Below are 22375 nucleotides of genomic sequence, written 5' to 3'. Positions count from 1 at the left end.
CGAGAGAGGTGATTCTCCCCCTCTACTCCACTCTGCTGAGGCCTCACCTGAAGCTCTGTGTCCAGTTCTGGAACCTCTATTATAGGAAGGATCTGGAGGTGCTGGACGGTGTTCAGAGAAGGGCCACGAGGATGAGCAGAGGGTAGGAGGTGCTCTGCTATGAGGACAGACTGAGAGAGTTGGGGCTGTTCAGTCTGGAGAAGAGAAGGCTCCACGGAGACCTAATTGTGGCCTTCCAGTATCTGAAAGGGGCTAAAAGAAAGCTGGGGAGGGACTTTTGAGGGTGTCAGGGAGTGATAGGAGTGGGGGAATAGAAGAAAACTATAAATGGGGTGATTCAGATTGGATGTTCAGAAGAACCCATGAGGTGGTGAGAGACTGGCACAGGTTGCACAGGGAGGTGGTGGGAGCCTCATAGGACTCTGATTCTATGAGTCTATGATTCTATGACTCTGATTCTACAAATCTATGATTCTATGACTCTGTGATTCTATGATTCTATGATTCTATGACTCTATGATTCTATGACCCTATGATTCTCTGATTCTTTGACTCTATGACTCTGTGATTCTATGACTCTGTTTCTAGGACTCGATTCTGTGAGTCTATGATTCTGTGATTCTATGACTCTATGACTCTTTGATTCTATGATTCTATGACTCTATGATTCTATGACTCTATGATTCTATGACTCTATGATTCTGTGATTCTTTGACTCTGTGATTCTATGACTCTGTTTCTATGACTGATTCTATGAGTCTATGATTCTATGACTCTCTGATTCTGTGATTCTATGATTCTGTGATTCTGTGGCTCTATGATTCTATGACTCTATGATTCTATAACTCTGTTTCTATGACTCTGATTCTATGATTCTATGACTCTGATTCTATGACTCCATGATTCTATGATTCTACGACTCTATGATTCTGTGATTCAATGCTGGCAGCTCTTTGCCCTTGAGGAGGACATGATGGTGTTTCAGATGTTGTTTTCAGACTCTCCCATCCTTTGAAAGTGTTTCATGCCTGTTTTGGCTGCGGACATAAGGAGGGCAGCGAAACCCCAAAGCTGCTCCAGTGCCCTCCCTGTAGCACCGCAGCCAGCACCGCTGGCTGTTATTAGTACAGTCAACAGGACAATATTGATTCAGAGGCTTTGTGGTTTACCAGCATAGCTTGGTTGTTGGCCTCCACACCATTGCCTGACTCATGAATACACATTAAGCCCCAAAGAGTTCGTTTACAGCTTAAACAGTTGGGTTTGTGTGAGAGATTTATTTATTTGCATTAATTTCAGGTCACATTTCCCTCGAGACGTGGCTGCCTCCAGGGGGGCCTGATCCAACACCTATTGACACCCAGTGGAGCCCTTCCAGGCACCTCAACAGCCCCTGGCTGGTGGCCACCGGGCCACCATTTCCAGAGGCGCTGAGCCAACACAGTTCCCCAAGGCCTTTAATTCTCCTTCGTGAGCGCACTTGCCTTGGAACACCAGGCCTGTGGTTGGAGGGCAAGGTCCTCCTGCCTGGTTCTTGACAGGTTGTCTGTTAAATGCAGATGATGCCTTCACATGCAGTTGTCTGCTGGATGGCTTTGGAGGAACAAAAGGCTCCTGTTCACAGGCTCTGGCATGCCACGAGGGGATGAGTAAAAAGGTTCAGGCTTAACCATCTTTCCCCTTGACTGCAGGGACTGAGGGACTATCCCCCAACTCAGCCCCACTGACAATTAGCCTGAAATAATGCAGTCATCATAACAAAGGCTGAGTTTCAGTTGCTTCTTTTTGGATCCATGTGATGCTGCCACGATTGCCCCCCCCTTCTCTGGCGGTGCCTTCCCCTCCGCCCAGTTCACTCCAGATGGAGCCAAGGTTGGATGTTGTTGGATAATGAGCTCCGTTCTAGGGTCAACCCAAAGCTTGGTGCCCACACCTTTGGGTAAAGCAAGAGACTGGGAGCAATTCCCTTACTGCAGAAGAGCTGCTTCTGGGATAAACTCAGGGCTCCTCTCCATACCCATCCACCCACCCTGAGGTCCCAGCATCACGGTTTCAGGGAGACAAGCAAGCAGGAGATGCCTCTCCACTCCTTCTCTGTCCTTTTGTATCCCAGCTGAGCAGCAAGCACCCCATGGAATGGGTTGAAATCACAGATTTCCCTTCCCAAGATTCATTGGGACCAGGATGTCCCAGCTTGAGAAGTTTCCTGATCAAGAGGTGGCACCAGGCCAGCTCCTTGTCAAGTGCTGGCAATTCCTCCCTGCCTGACAAGCTCTGCTATGAATTTCCTCTCTCTTCACCACAGCCTTCACCATTTGATTGAGGGATTCTTGCAGCAGGGCCAATGCCTTTCAGCTCCCTTGACTGGTGGCAGAAACTCTCTCATTGCTTTGGTGGCATCTTTTCTTTTGCACAAGATATTCCTGATGTGGAGAGCAAATGCTGCCACCAGAGTCCTGCTGTCACCTCCTTCATTATTTTCCCTTACCTCTAACAACCAGGATGTGATCAGGATTACTCTCCTTTGAAATGTGACTTCTTCTTGGGCTTCTCTCTTGAGCCTTCTTTTCTCTAAGCTAAACAACCCCAGCTTCCTCAGCTGCTCCTCACAAGACTTGTGCTCTAGACCCTTCACCAGCTTCATCGACCTTCTCTGGACCTGCTTGACAACCTCAATGCCTTTGTTGTAGTGAGGGGCCCAAAGCTGAATCCAGTATTCTGTATTGAGTGCTGTGTATGGAGTTCTGTATTGAGTGTTGAGTCTTGTGTCCAGTTCTGGACCCCTCAGCTTAGGAAAGATGTTGAGTTGCTGGAAGGTGTCCAGAGAAGGGCAACAAAGCTGGGGAGGGGTTTGGATCACAGCCCTGTGAGGAGAGGCTGAGAGAGCTGGGGTTACTTAGCCTGGAGAAGAGGAGGCTCAGGGGAGACCTTCTTGCTCTCTCCAGCTCCCTGAAGTCATAGCCAGGAGGGGGTTGGTCTCTTCTCCCAGGCAAGCAGCACCAGAACAAGAGGACACAGTCTCAAGTTGCACCAGGGGAGGTTTAGGCTGGATGTTAGGAAGAAGTTCTTCCCGAAAAGAGAGATTGGCCACTGGAATGTGCTGCCCAGGGAGGTGGTGGAAGCTTCATGCCTGGAGGTTTTTAAGGCCAGGCTGGATAGAATCATAGACTCATGGAATCACTAAGGTTGGAAAAGACCTCAAAGATCATCACAGTATCACTAAAGTTGGAAGAGACCTCAAAGATCATCAAGTCCAACCTGTCACTCAAGACCTCATGACTACTAAACCATGGCACCAAGTGCCACATCCAATCCCCTCTTGAACACCTCCAGGGATGGTGACTCCACCACCTCCCTGGGCAGCACATCCCAATGGCTAACAACTCTCTCTGTGAAGAACTTTCTCCCCACCTCGAGCAGCCTGTGGCTGTGAGCAACGTGATGCAGTGTGAAGTGTCCCTGCCTGTGGCAGGGGGGTTGGAACTGGCTGATCCTTGAGGTCCCTTCCAAACCTAACAATTCTATGATCCCACTGTTTACACCAGTGGGAGACTTCCCTGCATCTGATCTAATGCATCTTGACTCCTTGGTGTGGTCAGACTCTGAGTCAGTCCCTGGAGATGCACATCGTGAAGGCACAAACCAAGGCCATATGTTGAGATGACTTGAGGGTGTCTGCATAGCATGTCTGGTACCTATCTGGGATGGAAAAAAATGCCAGACCTTAGCTCCCATTGACTTCATTTAATAATGTGGTTGATGATCTTAACTGGAAACAGACTTTTCCAGATTCCATTGCTCCAGACAGAAAGAGGCTGGGGAGAGAAATCTGGGAGCAAGGGCATGGACAGCTATTGAACACAGGGCCAAGGGAAATCGTTTCTGCAGGCAGGGAGATGTTGGCAGGTTGCTGATAAAAGCTCCCAATTAGTGTTGAGTACATCTGGGATATGCAATTCCCTGCTTCAGGAGAGAGAATGGGACCAGGAAAAAACCCTTCTGATACCTCCAGCTTGTTGTTGCCTCTAAAATAAAGCTTTTATCCTTGGCTTCTTTGCTTTTTTATTTGGTTGGGTTTGGGTTTGGTTTGCTTTGGGATTTTTGTGGTGCTAGGAATGCTGTGGTGATCACAGAATTGTTTTGCTTGGAAAAGACCTCAGAGATCATCAAGTCCAACCTATCACTCAACACTTCCTGACTAACTAATCCATAGCTCCAAGTGCCGCATCCAGTCCCTTTTTGAACACCTCCAGGGATGGTGACTCCACCACTTCCTTGGGCAGCACATTCCAACAGCAAATCACTCTGTCTGGGAGGAACTTTCTCCTCACCTCCAGCCTAAACTGCCCCTGTGTCCTCTTGTTCTGGTGCTGGTTGCCTGGCAGAAGAGACCAGCCCCCACCTTCAGGCTACAACCTCCCTTCAGATAGTTGGAGACAGCAATAAGGTCTCCCCTGAGCCTCCTCTTCTCCAGGCTAAGCAACCCCAGCTCCCTCAGCCTCTCCTCACAGGGCTGTGCTCCAGACCCCTCCCCAGCCTTGTTCCCCTTCTCTGGACACATTCAAGAGTCTCAATGTCCTTCTTAAACTGAGGGGCCCAGAACTGGACACAGGACTCAAGGTGTGGCCTAACCAGTGCTGAGTACAGGGCACAATGACCTCCCTGCTCCTGTTGGCCACACTGCTCCTGATGCAGGCCAGGATGCCATTGGCCTTCTTGACCACCTGGGCACACTGATGGCTCATGTTCAGCTGCTGTCCACCAGTACCCCCAGGTCCCTTTCTGCCTGGCTGCTCTCCAGCCACTCCATTCCCAGCCCTAACACCACCATAGCCATTAAACCACATCCTAAAGTGCCAAGTCCTCATGTTCTTTGAACACCTCCAGGGATATTAACTCCATCACCTCCCTGGGCAGCCTGTTCCAATGCCTGACCACTCTTTCTGAGAAGAAGTTTTTCCTGATTGCACCTTGTCAGGTAGGGCAATACCAGCAGAATGCTAAGAGGGTCCAGGCAGGGTCAGGTTTAGGTCTTTTCCAACCTGGTTAATTCTATTCTATTCTATTCCATTCCATTCCATTCCATTCCATTCCATTCCATTCCATTCCATTCCATTCCATTCCATTCCATTCCATTCCATTCCATTCCATTCCATTCCATTCCTGATTTATGTCACTGAGAACCTTCCTGCTGTCCAAGCCCAAACTGAAAGCAGACCTCTGAGAATCTTTGCACCCAAAGGACCTTTCCTGACTCCCTTGAAGGATCACTGAGTTCATCTCCAAGGAAAAATGATCTGTCATTCAATTTGTCCTTTTTTTCCCCCCCATGACCAAATCTGCTGGTTGGGGTGAGAAGTGCAGGAGAATTGCCTCCTCCCATCACTCCACCCCCTTTGCAAGACTTTTTCCTCCTGCAAATCCCAGCTGGAGTCCTGCACTGTAGCCCAGAGCTCCTGGTGTTTTAACAAGAGGCCCCACAAATATTTAACCCCAGCAAAGGGAGCAAAGCTGGTGTAGTGGGGTTGGGATGTCTGTGTTTGCTGAGAGGAGAGGGTGAAAGACTGTGGGATCTATTGACTGGATTCTTGTTGAGGCACAAATGCCTTCTCATAACCCAGGAGGAGATAATGGCTTGGCAAACAAGGACCCACTGAGAGCACTTGGCTGGAGGTATTTATGTTTGGTCCCAGGGAACTGAAAGGAGAGGGAAAGGTGAGGACCCTGCTGCTCTCTCTCCAAGGATGTCTTTCTCAGCCTGGAGGGGGTGGCCACATTCCTGGGAAGGGTCAAGCTGCTCCCCAGTGGCTCTCCTGGTGGCACACAGGACCTTCTTGGCAAACCCTGCCTGGCTCCAAAGCTCAGGCAGCAGTCTTGCTGAGGAGGTTTGGGCTTGAGTTCAGCATTCAAAAGAGAAGACTGAGAGGAGATCATATTAATGTTTATAAATATCTGAAGGGTGGGTGTCATGAAGGAGGGAGCAGGCTCTTTTCAGTGTCCTGTGATAGGACAAGGGGCAAGGGGTACAGACTGGAATGCAGGAAACTCCACCTCAACAGGAGGAGAAGCTTCTTTACTGTAAGGGTACTGGAGCCCTGGAGCAGGCTGCCCAGGGAGGTTGTGGAGTCTCCTTCTCTGGAGGCTTTCAAGCCCCATCTGGATGTGTTCCTGTGTGACCTGCCCTAGGTCATCCTGCTTTGGCAGGGGTGTTGGAATTGATGATCTTCAGTTGTGCCTTCCAAGCCCTACCATTCTATGATTCTATAATTCCCAATCAGTGCAAGCCATTTGCATCCCTGCTGAGCTACTGCTGCTCCTTCTCATTGCAGGCAAGGTGAGAGGATGGCCGAGAGGAAGGTGCTGGCTTTCCTTCCATCCTTAGAATCATAGAATCATAGAATCCATAAGATTGGAAGAGACCTCTGAGATCATCAAGTCCAACCTGTCACCCAAGACCTCATGACTACTAAACCATGACACCAAGAGCCTCATCCAGGCTCTTCCTAAACACCTCCAGTGATAGTGACTCCAGCACCTCCCTGGGCAGCACATTCCAATGGCTAACAACTCTCTTTGTGAAGAATTTCCTCCTCACCTCCAGCCTAAACCTCCCCTGGCACAGCCTGAGACTGTGTCCTCTTGTTCCAGTGCTGGTTGCCTGGCAGAAGAGACCAACCCCCACCTGGCTACAACCTCCTTTCAGATAGTTGGAGATGGCAATAAGGTCTCCCCTGAGTTTCCTCCTCTCCAGGCTAAGCAACCCCAGCTCCCTCAGCCTCTCCTCACAGGGCTGTGCTCCAGACCCCTCCCCAGCTTTGTTGCCCTTCTCTGGACACCTTCCAGCAGTGGCACCTCAGTTGTCCTGAGGTGTTAGGTATTAGGCAATAGGTTGGGCTTGATGTTCTCTGACTTCTTTTCCAACCTGGCTGATTCTATGTGCAGAAGCTTCCCCATCCCCTTGGTGCACCAGTATCCCAGTGCATTAGAGGTTGGAATGGACCTCAAGAGATCATTGTGCTCAACCCCCTCCTGCCAAAGCAGTACTCCAGTTAAAACCAGCCAGTGACTGGAGGAGGCACAGCTGGGAACAGCACTTGTGTTGTTGGCCACCACAGTTGAGGGCAACAGCCCATTTGTCAAACATGTGGAGGTGCAACCCCAGGCTAGGGTTCATCCCTGTCTTGGGCTGAGACCTTCTGCAGGAGGTTTTGCAAGCCTTTGCCTACCTTTTGTGCAGGCAGGGCGCTCTGGACAGGTGCAGAGAGGAGGGGTGGGGGTGGAAGTACAAAAAAAGAGAGAGAGACAAGTCTGACCTTTAAAGTCTTGTCCCAGCAATGTCTGGGTGCTGAAAGCACACCAGCTTACACAAACAACTTTTGACCTCTGTCCCCCTTGCTTGTGTCACAGCATTGTGCCAGAAGCATTTGTCTCGGGGCTGTGACACATGGCCTTTGTGTCTAGGGGTGCGAGTGAAGGCTGGGGCGTCGTGGCTGCCTCTGCAGTGAGTTACGAGCTTCTCCTTTTGCAGCCCCTCTAGGAGTAGGCAGTGGAGAATGCAGCTGTAAGGAAAGAATTGGGAAGGGAAGGGAAGGGAAGGGAAGGGAAGGGAAGGGAAGGGAAGGGAAGGGAAGGGAAGGGAAGGGAAGGGAAGGGAAGGGAAGGGAAGGGAAGGGAAGGGAAGGGAAGGGAAGGGAAGGGAAGGGAAGGGAAGAGGTTTGGAGAGGAGAGGTTCGGAGAGGAGAGAAGGGAAGAGAACAGAAGAGAAGAGAAGAGGAGAGAAGGGAAGGGAAGAGGAGAGAAGGGAAGGGAAGAGGAGACAAGGGAAGAGAAGGGAAGGGAAGAGGAGAGAAGGGAAGGGAAGGGAAGGGAAGGGAAGGGAAGGGAAGGGAAGGGAAGGGAAGGGAAGGGAAGGGAAGGGAAGGGAAGGGAAGGGAAGGGAAGGGAAGGGAAGGGAAGGGAAGGGAAGGGAAGGGAAGGGAAGGGAAGGGAAGGGAAGGGAAGGGAAGGGAAGAGAAGGGAAGGGAAGCGAAGGGAAGGGAAGGGAAGGGAAGGGAAGGGAAGGGAAGGGAAGGGAAGAGGTTTGGAGAGGAGAGGTTCGGAGAGGAGAGAAGGGAAGAGAACAGAAGAGAAGAGAAGAGGAGAGAAGGGAAGGGAAGAGGAGAGAAGGGAAGGGAAGAGGAGACAAGGGAAGAGAAGGGAAGGGAAGAGGAGAGAAGGGAAGGGAAGGGAAGGGAAGGGAAGGGAAGGGAAGGGAAGGGAAGGGAAGGGAAGGGAAGGGAAGGGAAGGGAAGGGAAGGGAAGGGAAGGGAAGGGAAGGGAAGGGAAGGGAAGGGAAGGGAAGGGAAGGGAAGGGAAGGGAAGGGAAGGGAAGGGAAGGGAAGGGAAGGGAAGGGAAGGGAAGGGAAGGGAAGGGAAGGGAAGGGAAGGGAAGGGAAGGGAAGGGAAGGGAAGGGAAGGGAAGGGAAGGGAAGGGAAGGGAAGGGAAGGGAAGGGAAGGGAAGAGAAGAGAAGAGAAGAGAAGGGAAGAGAAGGGAAGAGAAGAGAAGAGAAGAGAAGAGAAGAGAAGAGAAGAGAAGAGAAGAGAAGAGAAGAGAAGAGAAGAGAAGAGAAGAGAAGAGAAGAGAAGAGAAGAGAAGAGAAGAGAAGAAGAATAGAATTAACCAGGTTGGAAAAGACTTTCAAGATCATTGCATCCAACCAATCACCCAACAGCATCTAATCAACTAAACCAAGTGCCTCATCCAGGCTCTTCTTAAACACCTCCAGTGATGGTGACTCCACCACCTCCCTGGGCAGCACATTCCAATGGCCAATCTCTCTTTCTGTGAAGAATTTCTTCCTAACATCCAGCTTAAACCTCCCCTGGCACAGTTTGAGACTGTGTCCTCTTGTTCTGGTGCTGCTTGCCTGGGAGAAGAGACCAACCCCCACCTGGCTACAACCTCCCTCAGGTAGTTGTATGCTTTCACCCCGTGGATCTGGGGTAAATTAATGGGAGGTGAGGTGACACCCATAGGGCTAGGCTGAGTTACACCATTTTATGAGTGGACAGACGGCCCTGGTGGGGAATTGGCACCAGTTCACACCAGCTGAGGGGCTGCCCTGTCAGCATCACCACAGCAAATCAACATCTAGAGCCTGCAGGTCAGGCTCACCTTAGCAAAACACTTGATTTGCCTTGGAAAATGTTCCTGGTGTTCATCAGCATCAGAGATGCATAGAACAGTTTGGGTTGGAAGAGACCTTAAAGATCATCCAGTTCCAGCCCCCTCCTGCCATGGACAGGGAAACCTTCCCCTAGCCCAGATTGCTCAAGTCCTCATCCAACCTGGCTTTGAACCCCTCCAGGGAGAGGGCACCCACTGCCCCCCTGGGCAACTTGTTCCAGTGTCTCACCACCCTCCCTGGAAAGAATTTCTTCCTAATCTCCAGTCTAAGTCTGCCCTCCTTAAGCTTCAATCCATTCCTTCTCATCCTATCACATCCTCCAGATGAGCATCCTGCAGACAGGAGTTATAGGGGCAATCTTGGTGGGCTGGTGTGATTGATGTCCACCCAGGAGGAGGCAGGAGGCAAGAGAAATGTGCCTGTTTCCAAGACAAATCTGGTGTTCATCACTCAAGGGAAGTCTGATGCTATGGGCCCAGAGGTGTGTGATGTAGGGGTTGCATTCCCTCCTAAATCCTGAAGCAGGCAGTTAAGAAAGAGGGATAAAGGTGCTTGGGAAGCTGATGGAGGAAAGTTGCCACTCCCAGCTTACAGATGCAGAGGGCTGGGATAAAGCCAGCACTTCAGAGGGCGTATTTCAGCCTGTCAGAGGCAGCAGGAGATGCCTCCTATCCTCTTGGCTTCCTCAAAACTGCAGGCATCTTCAAAGACCTGGAGGAACAGAGCTTTATGGGATTATCCCTAAGCACTTGCAGACCGTTGTGAGCCTGGTCTTTGCCCATGGGCAATCCTGCTATGTGGTGGCTTCCCAGCTCTGCTCCATAGACTCCTAGAATGGTCTGGGTTGGAAGGGACCTTAAAAATCACCTAGTACTAGCCCCCACTGCCATGGGCAGGGACACCTTCTGCTAGAGCAGGTTGCTCAAGCTGGCCTCAGGCTGCTTGCAGCTGCTTAATGGGACAGATCTTCCCCCCTGCCTTCTCCAAGCTGGGCATTGTGTGCTGGGGCTTTGCCATGTCATAAGACTGGGGGGGGAAGGGAGGGAAAATTGGGTAGATTCAGATTGGATGTTAGGAAGAAGTCAACCCCCATGAGGGCGGTGAGAGACCAGAACAGGTTGCCCAGGGAGGTGGTGGAAGCCTCCTGCCTGGAGGTGTTTGCAGCCAGGCTGGATGTGGCTGTGAGCAACCTGCTGTAGCATGAGGTGTCCCTGGCCATGGCAGGGGGGTTGGAACTGGCTGATCCTTGAGGTCCCTTCCAACCCTAACAATTCCATGATTCTTTATGTCCCTCCTTTCCCATGTCTTTCCAAAATAAAACAATTGAACATTTTCAGCCTCTTCATCACAGAATCATGGGCTGGTTGGAAAAGACCTTTAAGATCAAGTCCAGTCATCAACCCAGCACTGCCAGCTTGGTTGGAAAAGACCTTCAAGATCAGTTCCAATCATCAAGCCAGCACTGCCAGCCCTACACTAAACCATATCTTTCAGCAGCACATCTACAAGGCTTTTTCAACCCCTCCAGGGGATGCTGAGTCCACCACTGCCCTGGGCAGCCTGTTCCAGGGCTTGACATCCCTTTTGGGGAATGAATTATTCCTCATGTCCAAAATCAGCCTTCCCTGAGGCAACCTGAGGCCATTTCCTCTTGTCCTTTGACTTGGTCCTTGCGAGAAGAGACCAACTCACACCCACCTCCTTTCAGGGAGTTGTGGAGAGTGAGAAAGTGTCCTCTGAGCTTCCTTTTCTCGAGGCTAAACAACTCTGCTTTCCTCAGCTGAGACTTGTGCTCTAGACCCTTCCCCAGCTTTGTTGCTCTTCTTTAGTCATTCTCCAGCACCTCAATGTCCTTCTTGTTATATCAAGGCCCTAATAAAATCACCTCAGCTTTAATTCTTTTCCCCTACCCCATTCTTCCTTCAGCCTCAGTGTGTTCCTCAAAACCCAAACTCCCTCTTTCTGAGACCTCAGGGCACTTTGCTGTTGATACAATATTGGCTTTATGAATCCGGTACAAACCTTACAACATAAGCACATAAGCCTCCTGGCATTCCTTCTCTCTCTCTCTTTCTTTCCTGTTTAATCCTTCTAAAGGGATTATATCAAAGCCAATTTTTTTTTTTTGTAATTGCCATCTCAGATGCAGAGTGTGTCCCTCAGGGGTGTTTGGTGAAGGCATCAAGGGAAGCCACGGCCAGCATCGCCCTCTTGCTCACCATGACGATGTTTGGAGCATCCTGCAGCAATCCCTGATGGCTTAATCTCCAGGATAATCCTTTACTTTCTGGTTGGTGGTTGTTTTTTTTTTTCCAGAGGCAACCTCTAACTGCTGCTTCTTGGGATTACACAGAATAGAACCAGAGAATGCTTTAGGTTGGAAGGGATCTGCAAAGCCCATCTAGTCCAATCCTGCTGCAACGAGCAGAGATATCTTCAACTCGGTTTAGGAAAGATGTTGAGCTGCTGGAAGGTGTTCAGAGAAGGGCAACAAAGGTGGGGAGGGGTCTGGAGCACAGCCCTGGGAGGAGAGGCTGAGGGAGCTGGGGTTGCTTAGCCTGGAGAAGAGGAGACTCAGGGGAGACCTTATTGCTCTCTGCAACTACCTGAAGGGAGGTTGTAGCCAGGTGGGGGTTGGTCTCTTCTCCCAGACAAGCAGCACCAGAACAAGAGGACACAGTCTCAAGTTGTGCCAGGAGAGGTTTAGGCTGGATTTTAGGAAGAAATTCTTCACAGACAGAGTGATTTGCCATTGGAATGTGCTGCCCAGAGAGGTGGTGGAGTCACCATCACTGGAGGTGTTTAGGAAGAGCCTGGATGAGGCACTTGGTGCCATGGTTTAATTGATTAGATGGTGTTGGGTGATTGGAGGATTTTAAGGCCAGGCTGGATGTGGCTGTGAGCAACCTGCTGTAGTGTGAGGTGTCCCTGCTGATGGCAGGAGGTTGGAACTGAATGATCCTTGATCCTGAATCACAACTCTGTGATTCTGATTCTTACAGGCCCCTTTAAGTGCTGAGAAGCAACAAGGAGGTTTCCCTAGAGCCATCTGTTCACCAGGCTGAACAATTCCAACTCCAACTCTCTCTCAGTCCTCATGGAAGATGTGTTGAAGGCCTTGGATCCTTTCTGTAACCCTCCTCTGGAGGCTCTCCAACAGGTCCATGTCTCTGCTGAGCTGAAGATTCCAATGCTGGACACAGTGCTGCAGGTCCGATCTCACCAGAGCTGATCAGAGGGTCGAGAGCTCCTTCCTTGACCTGCTGGCCATGCTGCTTGGGACACAGCCCAGGATATGGTTGGCTTCTGTGCTGTGAGCACACATTACCAGGTCATGTCCAGTTTTTCACCCACCAGTATCCCCAAGCCCTTCTCCACAGGGCTTCTCTCCATCCCTTCATCCCCACTTGAAGCCATGGTTTAGTAGTCATGAGGTCTTGAGTGACAGGTTGGACTTTATGATCTTTGAGGGTCTTTTCCAACCTTACTGAGTCTATGATTCTATGATACGTGGGGAGATTGCCTTAGTATTGATACTGAAGATTGCCCCAAGCCAGGAGGTGGACCTTGTACTTGGCCCTCATGAAGTTCACACAGATCCAGTTCTCAACCTTTTCCAGGTCCCTCTGGATGTCATCCTGGCCCTCCAGAGGGTCAACACCACCAGTCAACTTGATGTCACCTGCAAACTTCCTGAGAGTGCACATCAGTTCAAGAGGGACAGGGATCTACTCAAGAGAATCCAACAGAGAGCTACCAGGATGATTGAGGGAGTGGAGCCCTGCCCTATGAAGAGAGGCTGAGAGCCCTGGGGCTGCTTAGTCTGGAGAAGAGGAGACTGAGAGTGGATTTAATAAATGTTTATAAATATCTGAGGGCTGGAGCTCAGGAGGGAGGGGACAGGCTCTGCTCACTTGCACCCTGGGACAGGAAAAGGGGCAATGGATACAAACTCCAGCACAGGAGGTTCCATCACAGCATGAGGAGGAACTTCTTCACTGTGAGGCTCACAGAGCCCTGGAGCAGGCTGCCCAGAGAGGTTGTGGAGTCTCCTTCTCTGGAGTCATTCAAGCCCCATCTGGATGTGTTCCTGTGTCACTTGTGCTGGATTCTCTGGTCCTGCTCTGGCAGAGGGGTTAGACTCAAAGATCTTCAGAGGTCCCTTCCAACCCCTAACATCCTGAGAACCTGTGGACTGTGATCTTGCTCAGGGGGACTTCTAGCCATCCAAACTCCAGAAGAACCTTGCTGCAAACATTTCATGAGAAAGTGTCTCCTCAAACCAAACCAACACCAAAAAACCCCAAACCAACCCCACAACTCTCTGAGCCATAGCAGGCCATACAATCATAGAATTGTTAGGGTTGGAAGGGACCTCAAGGATCAGCCAGTTCCAAACCCCACTGCCATGGGCAGGGACACCTCACACTACAGCAGGTTGCTCACAGCCACATCCAGCCTGGCCTTAAAATCCTCCAGGGATGAGGCTTCCACCACCTCCCTGAGCAACCTGTGCCAGTCTCTCACCACCCTCATGGGTTCTTCCGAACATCCAATCTGAATCTCACCATTTCTAGTTTTCTTCTATTCCCCCCAGTCCTATCACTCCCTGACACCCTCAAAAGTCCCTCCCCAGCTTTCTTGGAGCCCCCTGCAGATACTGGAAGGCCACAATTAGGTCTTCTTGGAGCCTTCTCTTCTCCAGACTGAACAGCCCCAACTCCCTCAGTCTGTCCTCATAGCAGAGCAGCTCCAGTCCTCTGCTCATCGTCGTGGCCCTTCTCTGGACACCTTCCAGCACCTCCAGATCCTTCCTGGAATAGAGGCTCCAGAACTGGACACAGTGCTCCAGCTGTGGTCTCAGCAGAGTGGAGCAGAGGGGGAGAATCACCTCCTTTGCCCTCCTGGCTATGCTTCTCTTGCTGCAGCCCAGGACGGGATTGGCTTTCCGGGCCGCAAGCGCTCACCGCCGGCTCCTGTTGACCTTCTCCTCCCTGAGCACCCCGAAGTCCTTTCCTTCAGGGCTGCTCTCAAGCCAGCCTCCTAGCTTGGATGAGGAAGGGAAGCCAAGATGACTTCATAAAAGTCAGCCCCATTTAATTTTAGATCATTTTAAAGTCAGCCAAAAAAAAAAACCCCACACCACCCCGCATCGGAGAGTTCTATTGCACTTAATGCTCGGATAATGGAACCATGAAAGATGTGTGTTTGCCTTCAGTAAAATTAAACTGTATGCAGCTATTTATCTTTTGCCTTAATTGTTTGAGCTTGTTTCTAATGTAAACTGTTGTAATTTTAAATAAATATAATAGAAAAAACTTTCCTAGGTATCGGAAATCCAGAGCAAATTTGCTTTGCAAATAGGCTTTGTTAGGTATGTTTCACGCAGGAGGATCTCCAGCAGACACTTCCATTCAGAAGAGGAAAATGGTTGGAAGAGTTCAGTGGAGGCTTTGGCACTCACAGTAGCACAGGATCACCAAGGTTGGAAGAGACCTCAAAGATCATCGAGTCCAACCTGTCACCACAGACCTCATGACTAAACCATGGCACCAAGTGCCATGTCCAATCCCCTCTTGAACACCTCCAGGGATGGTGACTCCACCACCTCCCTGGGCAGCACATTCCAATGGCTAACAACTCTCTCTGTGAAGAACTTTCTCCTCACCTCGAGCCTAAATTTCCCCTGGCGCAGCATGAGACTGTGTCCTCTTGTTCTGGTGCTGGTTGCTGGAGAGAAGAGACCAACCCCCTCCTGGCTACAATCCCCCTTCAGGGAGTTGTAGAGGGCAATGAGGTCTCCCCTGAGCCTCCCCTTCTCCAGGCTAAACAACCCCAGCTCCCTCAGCCTCTCCTCACAGGGCTGTGCTCAAGGCCTCTCCCCAGCCTTGCTGCCCTTCTCTGGACACGTTCAAGTGTCTCGATGTCCTTCCTAAACTCAGGGGCCCAGAACTGGACACAGGACTCAAGGTGTGGCCCAACCAATGCACAGTACAGGGGCACAATGACCTCCCTGCTCCTGCTGGCCACACTGTTCCTAATGCAGGCCAGGATGCCATTGGCCTTCTTGGCCACCTGGGCACACTGCTGGCTCATGTTTAGGTGGCACCCCCAGGTCCCTCTCTGTTTGGCAGCTCTCAGCCACTCTGACCCCAGCCTGTAGCTCTGCATGGGGTTGCTGTGGCCAAAGTGCAGCACCCAGCACTTGGACTTGTTGAATGCTATCCCACTGGACTCTGCCCATCTGTCCAGTCAGTTGAGGTCCCTCTGCAGAGCCTTTCTACTCTCTAACAGATCAACACTTGCTCCCAACTTGGTGTCATCAGCAAATTTGCTGATGACTGACTCAATCCCCTCATCCAGATCATCAAAGAAGAATTCCTGCTAGTCTGTGGAGAGCTTCAGAAGAGGAGAGGACCCAGCTGGAGGAGTGGCTGCAGGTGATGTGGATGGCAGGGAAGGTCTGACCTGGAGTACTGTCCAGGTCCAGGTCCAGGTCTGGAGCCTCTATTGCAAGAAGGATCTGGAGGTGCTAGAAGGTGTCCAGAGAAGGATGAGCAGAGGGCTGGAGCTGCTCTGCTCTGAGGACAGACTGAGAGAGCTAGGGCTGTTCAGTCTGGAGAAGAGAAGGCTCCAAGGAGACCTTCTTATGGTCTTCCAGTATCTGAAGGGGGCTACAAGAAAGCTGGGGAGGGACTTTTGAGGGTGTCAGGGAGTGATAGGACTGGGGGGAATGGAGCAAAACTAGAAATGGGGAGATTCAGGTTGGATATTAGGAAGAAGTTGTTCCCCATGTGGGTGGCGAGCCACTGGCACAGGTTGCCCAGGGAGGTGGTGGAAGCCTCATGCTTGGAAGTTTTGAAGGCCAGGCTGGATGTGACTCTGAGCAGCCTGAGGTTGGACATGATGATCTTGAAGGTCTCTTCCAATCTGGTTTATTCTATTCTATTCTGATGTAGTGTGAGGTGTCCCTGCCCATGGGAGTTGGAACTAGATGATCCTTGAGCTCCCTTCCAACCCTAAGAACTCTATGATATGCTCACAGAGGAGGAAAGCACAAGGTGATGCTTGTATTGCAAACTGGGAGCCCTGTGCCCAAGGTGGCTGAAGAATCATAGGATCATAGAATGCTCTGGATTGGAAGGGATCTCCAAAGATCATCCAGTCCAACCCGCCCCCCCTGCAGTCAGCAGGGACATCCCCAACTAGATCTGGTAGCACAGAGCCCTGTTGAGCCTCACCTTGAATATCTCCAGGGATGGGGCCCCATCCACCTCCCTGGGCAACCTGTTCCAGTGTTCCACCACCTTCATAATAAAGAAGAGGTGGCCCTAACCCTGATGGTTCTGGGTGATCCAGCTCTTGGCTTGTTTTTTCATTTTTCCCGTGTTTATTCAGGTTGGGAAAGACCTTTGAGATCATGGAAGCTAACCATAACTCACTTGTTGACCTTCGCATCACTCTTCTACAAGAGATGAATAGAATCAAGGCATAACAAGGCTTGTTTGGTGAATCCATGTCATACCCGGCTTGGCTGGTTGGAAGTGAAGGACTCAAAGGTCTTTCATCTGTTCCTGATGATGGCCCTTACCCTGATGTTCCTGGGTGCTCCTGCCCTTGACTTGCTGACCTTCGCATGGCTCTTCTTGGAGAGATGAATAAAAATAGGACTGAGGCATGGCAGGGCCTGTTTTATGTGTCCATGTCACACCTGGCTTGGCTGGTTGGAAGTGAAGGACTCAAAGGTCTTTCATCTTCTGTTCCTGATGATGGCCCCTAACCCTGGTGTTCTTGGGTGCCCCTCCAAACAGCACTTACAGGATGGCCAAGGGATCAGGCCCAGCCAGCATGGATTTAGGAAGGGCAGGTCCTGCCTGACCAACCTGATCTCCTTCTATGATCAGTGACTGCCTGGTGGATGTGGGGAAGGCTGTGATACCATGCCTCATAGCAAACTCCTGGCCAAGCTGTCAGCCCATGACTTTGACAGCAGCACTCTGTGCTGGGTTAGGAACTGGCCGAGCCCAGAGAGTGCTGGTGACCAGGCTGGTTGGCAGTGAAGGACTCAAAGGTCTTTCATCTCCTGTTCCTGATGATGGCCCTAACCCTGGTGTTCCTGGGTGCTTCTGACTGTGACTTGCTGAACTTCACATGGCTCTTGTCAAAGAGACAAATGAAAATAGGACTGAGGCATGGCAGGGCCTGTTTTATGTGTCCATGTCACACCTGGCTTGGCTGGTTGGCAGTGAAGGACTCAAAGGTCTTTCATCTGTTCCTGATGATGGCCCCTAACCCTGGTGTTCCTGGGTGCTTCCAACCTTGACTTGCTGACCTTCGCATGGCTCTCCTCGGAGAGACGAATAAAAATAGGACTGAGGCATGGCAGGGCCTGTTTTATGTGTCCATGTCATACCTGGCTTGGCTGGTTGGAAGCAAAGGACTTGAGGTCTTTCATCTCCTGTTGCACCACAGCCAAGTGTTAATGGTTTGGCAGACATGCCCCAGCCCGTTCTTCGCCCTGCCACTGGGTACCGGAAGGTTCCCTTCGGTTTGGGGCAGTGACTTCAGGTCCTCCAGCAGCGGTGCCGGGATAGCTTCTTTTCTCTTTTGCAGCGAAAGTCTATCATCATGCCACGCAAAATCCCAATTATCCTCACTGGGAAAGTACAGTGGCTGCTGGGGAGCCCTTTGAAGCGTTTTAGAGATGATCTTGGTTAAGCCCAAGATGTTGATTAAGGAGGTGAATGCAACTGTTGACTTAGCCCCGAGGGGCTGTTATAAATGTGTCTGCTTGTTTTGCCACTACCTTGAGGGAAGGCTCCAACAAAGGAACCACGCTGGGTTTGAAAGGTAACTCAAGTGATTAATGACATATCCATTCAGCATGACGTCTTTATCACAGGGTGGTCCTTATTGATTGCTGGTTGAGCAACCTGGGAAGTGGAAGAAGAGGTTGCCATAAAAATAAATAAATAAATAACTGAAAGAAAGAAAGGGGAGGGGGGGGGGGGGGGGGAGGGAGGGAGGAGGGGAAGGGAGGGGAAGTGAAAGCCCAGTGAAAATTAATTAATTGCCAAAACAAAAGTGTCAACCTTCCTCACGTAGCTGGAATTTGGTGGGCAGTCTCATCTTGCAGGGTTCTGGGGGTGGCTCAGTAAATCATGCCTGCTGCTCCTTTCATAACGTGCAGGGAAGTCAAGAGCAGGTAAAATAGGAATGCTGGGGTTGGTTCGGGCTTGTCGGCTGCATGTGCCAAGAGGATTTTTGTGGATGACTGCAAGCCTCTCCTGACAAAGGGAACTCGTCAGGGGGAGTTTAGGCTGGGTCAGAACGCCAGCAGATGTGCAAGTGGGCTGGCTTGGACTCTGCAAATCGCACAATCGGTTTGGTTTCAACAGACCTTTAAGACCCTGGAGCCCAGTCGTTAATCCAGCCCTGCCAAGTCACCGCTAAACCATGTCCCTCAGCACCACATCTACACAGCTGCTCAATCCCTTTGGGGGTGGTGGCTCCACCACTGCCTTGGACAGCCTGTTCCAGCGTTTGACAACCCTTTGGGGGAAGAAATTGTTCCTCATGCCCAGCCTACACCTCCCCTGGTTCAACTTGAGGCCATTTCCTTTTGTTCTGGCACTTGTTGTTTGGGAGAAGAGGCCAACCCCAACCTCCTAGCTCAGAAGCCTTTCTGTGGAGGTCATGGAATCACAGAATTGTTAGGGTTGGAAGGGACCTCAAGGATCATCTCGTTCCAACCCCCCTGCCATGGGCAGGGACACCTCACACTACATCAGCTTACTCAGAGCCACATCCAACCTGGCCTTAAAAACCTCCAGGGATGGGGCTCCTACCACCTCCCTGGGCAACTTGTTCCAGATCCCAGATCCCAGTTCCTGTACTGTAACAGCCTCTGATGTTCCAGCAAGGCACCCTCACCTTGTACACCTTGGGTACAGGTGCTTTCAAACCCTGATCCCAAATACCTGTGCTGAGTCCTCTAGGATCACAACAGCTTGGCTTTGGGGTCGATGGCCCTGCTTTGCTTGGAGCAAGAATTCCAGAAACTATGCTGTCCTCCTTGAACATCCTAGGAGGATCTTCTTTCCTGTGAGGGAACCAGAGCAGGCTGCCAAGAGAGGCTGTGGAGTCTCCATTTCTGAAGTCATTCCAAACCTGCCTGGAACCATCCTGGGCAGCCTGCTCTGGGTCACCCTGTTTTAGCACAGGGGGTGGACTAGGTGATACCCAAAGATCCTTTCCAACACCAATCATGCAGGCAGTCTGTGAGGGAGCTAGGGTTGCCTAGTCTGGAGAAGAGGAGGCTCAGGGGAGACCTTATTGCTCTCTACAACTACATAAAGGGAGGTTGCAGCCACGTGGGGGGTTGGTCTCTCCTTCCAGGCAAGCAGCACCAGAACAAGAGGACAAAGTCTCAAGCTGCACCAGGGGAAGTTTAGGCTGGATGGTAGGAAAAAGTTTTCCACAGAAAGAGAGCTTGGCCATTGGAATGTGCTGCCCAGGGAGGTGGTGGAGTCACCATCCCTGGAGGTGTTTAGGAAGAGCCTGGAAGAGGCACTTGGTGCCATGGTTTAGTTGATTAGATGGTGCTGGGTGATAGGTTGGACTTGATGATCTCAAAGGTCTTTTCCAACCTGGTTAATTCTATTCTATTCTATTCTATTCTATTCTATTCTATTCTATTCTATTCTATTCTATTCTATTCTATTCTATTCACAGATGATGGAAAAGAGAAGGTACCAGGAGGAAAATACCCTTGAACATCAGCTTTGTAGGGAACAGGCAAACTCCACACAAACTTCCATTATCTCTAAGTGGCAGAAAACCACCAAACCCCCTCCCCCGCATCAGAAACGCCCTCTGGGAGCCTGTGCCGAACTGAGGCACCTCACAGAAGCTACGACGATGCCTTCGGTCCCTCTGCACGATCCGGGCGACAGCTGCTGCTCCTCTTTGCCTTCGGTTCCTTTAGATGGCACCATCCTCCTGCGCTGGTGCTCTGCTGGAGCTCATCTCCATTAGTATTCACCCTGCAAAAAGAGGAAAATTCTTTCATTACGGGGCGGTGGGGGAGCTGGGCGGTAATCGAGGTGGTGTCAGCATCTCCATTACAAGCCCTGGTTTCCAGCGAGGGGGAAGGTTCACGCCTGTGATGCTGAAAGCTCGGAGCTTCCTCCTATTTTTTGCAGCTATCTCTGATGATGCTTCAGATATGACCTTCCCCTGTGGTGTGAGCAGCCAAGGGGACCGGCCCCGGGGTTGGGAGATTGGTATCAAGTGTGAAATTTGGTGGGTTTGTGCTGGGTGCAGAGCTGAGTTTTCTACAGGGAAGAATGGGGAATGAGCAGCAAAGGACTCCCTGGGCTGCAGGGCTCTATCTAGAGTCCACCAAGGTGCTGGGTGATGGGGTGAGCTGAACTGGGGGCTTCTGGCAGATGTTGGCACCTGAAAGAGGTTGGGTCAGCCAGGTTTGGGGCCCAGCCCTCACATCAGCAAGAGATTGGATGAGTAGCAGGAGAAGAAATGGGTTAATTGTTAATGCCTGCATCCCTCTGCAGAGGCTGGGTACTCACAGTACTTTGGCAGAAAGCTTGAGGGTGACCTTGGTGTTCTTCAGGGCAGGCTTGAGGGTTGAGGAGCCTCTGGTTCCATGCACATCACATTCTGGGTGCTCTTCACAGACCAGAGGTTTGGCTGCTCCTCCCTCTAGCCACTTGCTTTGGGAAAGCCAGCTGGGAACAGAAGGATTAAAGGGAATATTTAATAGTCAAACTATTATGGATGGGATTGGTCGATAAGAACCATCCTCACCTGAATTAATGGGACTTTGATCATCCTCTTGATTCCCAACCTGGATCCAAAAGTCAGCAAAGTCCAAATTCTCCTTTAGCAAACCCCATTTCCAGGAATCATAGAATCAGAGAATTGTCAGGGTTGGAAGGGGCTTCAAGGATCATCCAGTTCCAACAACCCTGCCGTGGGCAGGGACACCTCACACTACAGCAGGTTGCTCACAGCCACATCCAGCCTGGCCTCTGAAAACCTCCAGGGATGAGGCTTCCAACACCTCCCCTGGCAACCTGTGCCAGTGTCTCATCACCTTCATGGGGAAGAACTTCTTAACATCCAATCTGAATCTACCTACTTCTGGTTTTGCTCCATTCCCCCCAGTCCTATCACTCCCTGACACCCTCAAAAGTCCCTCCCCAGCTTTCCTGAGGCCCCTTCAGATACTGGAAGGCCACAATGAGGTTTCCTGGGAGCCTTCTCTTCTCCAGACTGACCAACCCCAACTCCCTCAGTCTGTCCTCATAGGAGAGGAGCTCCAGCCCTCTGCTCATCCTTGTGGCCTTTCTCTGAAAACCTTCCAACACCTCCAGATCCTTCCTGGAATAGAGGCTCCAGAAGTGGATGCAGTACTCCAGGTGGGGTCTCACCCGAGTGGAGTAGAGGGGCTCTTGCCTTCCTCACTGGGAATGCTGCTCATCACTTGGAAGGATGCTCATCTCTGAAGAGCACCTGTAACATCAAGAGCACTAGAACCCATGTGGCAAAGCTTCACTCACAGCTGGTCAGATGAAAGCAGAAACAGTAGGTGTGGTACTAATCTCTTTTCAGTGCCATCCTGCGATAGGGCAAGGGGCAGAGCACACAAACTGGAATGCAGGAAGTTCCACCTCCACACGAGGAAAATCTTCTTTACTGTGTGGGTGACAGAGCCCTGGAACAGGCTGCCTGAGGAGGTTGTGGAGTCTCCTTCTCTAGAGACTTTCACACACACACACCACGGGATGCATTCCTGTGCAACCTGCTGTAGGTGAGCCTGCTTTGGCAGGTGGGGTTGGACTTGATGATCTTCAGAACTCCCTTCCAACTCCTACCATTCTATGATTCTATGGCCTTGTGCAGAGAGGAAAGAGCTGTGACAAGTCACCTCCATGAACAGAGGGGTCCAAAAGGAGGGGAAACTGAATCCAGGCAAGTTTTGCCTTCCAACTGAGCGAGCATCCTGCTGAGGCATCAGTCCACACAAGGGAAGGGTTGGGGGATGCTGGTACCTGCATCACTGCTCCCCCCAACAAAGCACAGGATCCTGGGCAGGGAAGAAGAGGAAAGTCATGGTTTTATTTATTTCAGAACCAATTGCTCTTTCTCTTAAACCCCTGAAAAACTGAAACCATGGAGAAATAAT

Source organism: Dryobates pubescens, chromosome 3 (genome assembly GCF_014839835.1).
Source record: "Dryobates pubescens isolate bDryPub1 chromosome 3, bDryPub1.pri, whole genome shotgun sequence".
Taxonomy (NCBI): Eukaryota; Metazoa; Chordata; class Aves; order Piciformes; family Picidae; genus Dryobates; species Dryobates pubescens.
The sequence above is the reverse complement of the archived record's forward strand: the minus strand, read 5'-3'. Positions refer to the sequence as shown.